The sequence below is a fragment of the Aethalodelphis obliquidens genome, unplaced genomic scaffold (assembly GCF_003676395.1).
Source record: "Aethalodelphis obliquidens isolate GAN/ISIS:26980383/991018 unplaced genomic scaffold, ASM367639v1 scaffold17, whole genome shotgun sequence".
Lineage (NCBI taxonomy): Eukaryota > Metazoa > Chordata > Mammalia > Artiodactyla > Delphinidae > Aethalodelphis > Aethalodelphis obliquidens.
In genome coordinates this window covers 19,842,366-19,846,190 of record NW_020837961.1, presented here as the reverse complement: position 1 = coordinate 19,846,190, position 3,825 = coordinate 19,842,366, and the positions used below count along the sequence as shown (strand labels likewise).

At 46.1% G+C, this 3,825-nt stretch overlaps 1 long non-coding RNA gene across 1 annotated transcript; it reads left to right on the top strand.

Annotated features, from left to right (window-relative positions):
- Window positions 1–616: 616 nt before the first annotated feature.
- On the top strand, window positions 617–3,374 carry LOC113626027 (uncharacterized). Its single transcript, XR_003434995.1, has 3 exons — window positions 617–666; window positions 1,086–1,256; window positions 1,603–3,374. It is a non-coding gene; the product is annotated as an uncharacterized LOC113626027 (long non-coding RNA).
- The last annotated feature ends 451 nt before the right edge of the window (window positions 3,375–3,825 follow it).

The following is a 3,825-nucleotide window of genomic DNA, read 5'->3' as shown; positions in this document are numbered from 1 at the left end:
ACTACAAGGAAGGGGGCTTCCCTGGTGGCGCAGTGGTTGAGACTCCGCCTGCCGATGCAGGGGACACGGGTTCGTGTCCCTGTCCGGGAAGATCCCACATGCCGCGGAGTGGCTGGGCCCGAGAGCCATGGCCGCTGAGCCTGCGCGTCCGGAGCCTGTGCTCCGCAACGGGAGAGGCCGCAGCAGTGAGAGGCCCGCGTACCGCAAAAAAAAACCAAAAAAAACCTACAAGGAGGTATCACCTCGGACCAGTCACAATGGCCATCATCAAAATGTCTACAAACAATAAGAGCCGGAGAGAGCGTGGAGAAAAGGGAACCTGCCTACGCTGCTGGTGGAAACGGAACCTGGTAACTGCCACGATAAACAACAGTATGGAGGTTCCTTAAAAAATTAATAATAAAGAGACCAGATGATCCAGCAGTCCCACTCCTTTGGAGATATCCAGAGAAAACCAGCATTCGAAAACACCCGTGTACCCCAACGGCTGTAGCATCTGTATGTTCAACGGCCAAGACGTGGAAGCAAAGAAAATGTTCACAGACCAATGAATGGACAAAGAAGAGGGAGCACATACAGACAACGGAATACTGCTCAGCCATAAAAATGGCAATACTGCCACTTGCAGCAACACGGATGGACTTAGAAGTGATCATACTAAGGGAAGTAAGTCAGAAAGGAAAGAGAAATCTCACGTGATATCACTTAGAGGTCTAATTCAAACACTGATACAAAGGAATCAATTTATAAAACAATATCCGGCTCATAGACTTAGAAAACAAACATGTGTTCACCAAAGGGGAAAGGTAGCAGGAAGGGACAAATGAGAAGGTGGGATTAGCATATATGCCGGAATATGTATGAAATTGATCATCAACAAGGACCTACTGTTTAGCACAGGGAACTCTACCCAACACTCTTTAATAACCTATATTGAGAAGAATAGGAATAAAGAACATATATATGTCTATGTGCAACTGAATCAACCTGCTGAACACCTAAAACAACACAATATGATAAATCAAGTAAACTGCAATATAAAATAAAAATTAAATTTAAAACAATGCCTCGTGTGTTCCCCTCAGGCCTCAGTGACCCGGGCTGCCGTGCCACCCCTAGAATATGAGCCGGCTTGGGTCCCAAGGCTGGACTGACCTGGGACAGAGGGACCTGGGAAGGATGGTGCAGCAACTGAGCCCTCCTCGGACCTGTAGTGCCTGGTCCCATCTGCGTGGGACCACAGTCTCCAGATCCAGGTGGGCACTCCTACCCCTAACGAAGCCCCATCCCCCCAAAGGACGGTGGACTCTCTGGGCTGGAAGAGCTCTGAAAAGTTACGTGGTCACCAGGTCTCCTGCTGGTGAGTTTCCCACCTCTAGCCTCCTCCTTTACAGTCTCCCCACCTCCAGAGGACAGCTCCCTCTGCAGAGTGGTTTTCCAGGAGTTGGGATTTGTCTGGGGGTGAAGCGTGAGGTTGAAGTAATGAGACAGAACTATTTGGTCGTTTGGTTTCCTTTTTCTTTTTGAACTCCACGTCCTTCTATTCCACTGTCTTGTCTCAATGTGTATATGATTTTTTTTGCCTTTTTTCTTCTACTTCAGGAAATCAAGTTATCAATGCCTGAAGGAGATTGACCAGAGGTGGAAGGACATAGCAAATTTCCCGATCATCACACAGACATCAGCACCACAGAACCCCTAAAGTCCAGAACGTGTAGAAGCAAACGAGGGGACAAACTGCCTCAAAAGGGATATTAGTCATGTATACTCCCTGCAAGAGTACATCAAAGGGCTTGTTTCCACTGATGTTGACAAGAGACGCTACAAAGGCACTTTACGTTTTCTATATAAGAGAAGAAAAATGATTACATTGGCTTTGTAATTTATTTCCCCCTGACCATCATTGAGGTTGGGTGCCTCTTCATGTGTAAAATGATCATTTTTCTTTTACAGTGAAATTTAATTTCATAGGTTCCAGATATTTTTGTTTGCTTCTATTTTTTCTCTTGATTGAGAGGCAATTCAAATATACTTTATAGTTGTGGTGTCTTCTCCCACATCCTTCCAAGCCAATTACTGTGCACACAGTCACTAAAAAAATTCGTCAAGGAACTTGTTTTCACAGGTCATCCATCACTCAAGACACTCGATATGAGGGCCATCTGCCATGCACAGCCTTACATCAAGAGCTCTGTACTGAGCTCTTTGTTCTCAACTTGTGGACCAGTTAAAGGATGAGGATATCGTTAAACCTCACAACCTACAGCGAACCACATTGGCCAGTCCTCAAACATCATTGCCAACAGGCCTGGGAGCTTCTCCTATGACGTTCCCCAGCTTGCCACCAAGACATCTGGTCTGGACCATGTCACCAACCACAGAGCACTGAAGTGTAGACTCAATGTGCAGACCAGAGAATGTCAAACATAAATGTGATCAGGACTCCAAACTCAGGCAGCAGGCAAGAGATCTGCCTGGGTCTCCAACCTGTTTTGCTAGATCTTCCCCTCCTACCTACCCCCTCCTCACAAAAATGTAAGACTCAGGTCCCTTTCATCCTCTGAGGATACTCAGAGACCTGATCTGTGGAATTATCCACAGCCTTTATCCTCTTCCCAGTACAACTGGACTTGGATTCACACAGGCACACCAAATGACCATAAGGACACCTGCCCCAATGCTAAGCATTGACTCCCAGCCTCTACCCAACTCACCTCACCTGAGCCCAATCCAGGCCTGCACTGTCCCCCAACCTCCACCATCTACGCATGTTCCAGACCAACCCCTCAGAATTGTCTTCATGATGGGACAAGGGATGCGGGGAGGGCTCCAGGTTCAGAACACCTTTCATTTCATCCTCCTAAGAAGCCTTCTCCTACAAGTCAGATGTTTCACCTCTTAGGGGAACCTGGGTGATACTGACCCATATCCCAGTCCACGTTCTCCAGGAGGACCTTCTGGTCTCCTCTGAGGGGAGTGACCCGCCCTGCCCCAAGGCACGGAAGATTCAGCCTCCAGGCTAACAGGGCTCAGAGGCGACTACTGGAGTAAAAGAAAGAAGAAAGGAGCAGAATTTGTCTCATGAATTAGCACTTCCCCAGCTGTGGTTTATGTACAAATTTCAGAACACCAGATATATTGAGAACTGCACAGCCCATCTCATGTAATGTTATGAATTGTGTAAATTTAACTTATGTTTTAAATGGAGGCTACCAAACTGTCATATGAAGTATTTAGTAATTTTTTTAAAATTTAAATTGTTTCCTGATCCTTTCACAACATATGTCATTATGCTGTACACCCACCATTTCTACAGTACTGTATGTCAATAATATCTCAATAGAACTGAAAGAAAAATAAAGGAAAATATTGGTAAATTAATAAGAAACCGAGTCAACACATAGGAAAATATTAAGTTATAATGTCAGTAGGAAGCTATTAATTAATTAACATTTACTTGTCTTCAGTGTGCAAGTGACTGGAATTTGGGAAACTGGATAAATAGACACCTATGTAGGGATGAAAAGGTCTGCATTTTTTAAGCTGAGGCTTTCCTGAAACTAGAAGTTTTGTCTGAGGGAGAGTCCTACTTAAAACCATAATGGAGAATATGGTCTTTATCTTGTAAATTTTGGTTATTAAAAATCATTGGAGGGCTTCCCTGGTGGCGCAGTGGTTGGGAGTCCTCCTGCCGATGCAGGGGACGCCGGTTCGTGCCCTGGTCTGGGAGGATCCCACATGCCGCGGAGTGGCTGGGCCCGTGAGCCATGGCCGCTGAGCCTGCGCGTCCGGAGCCTGTGCTCCGCAACGGGAGAGGCCACAACA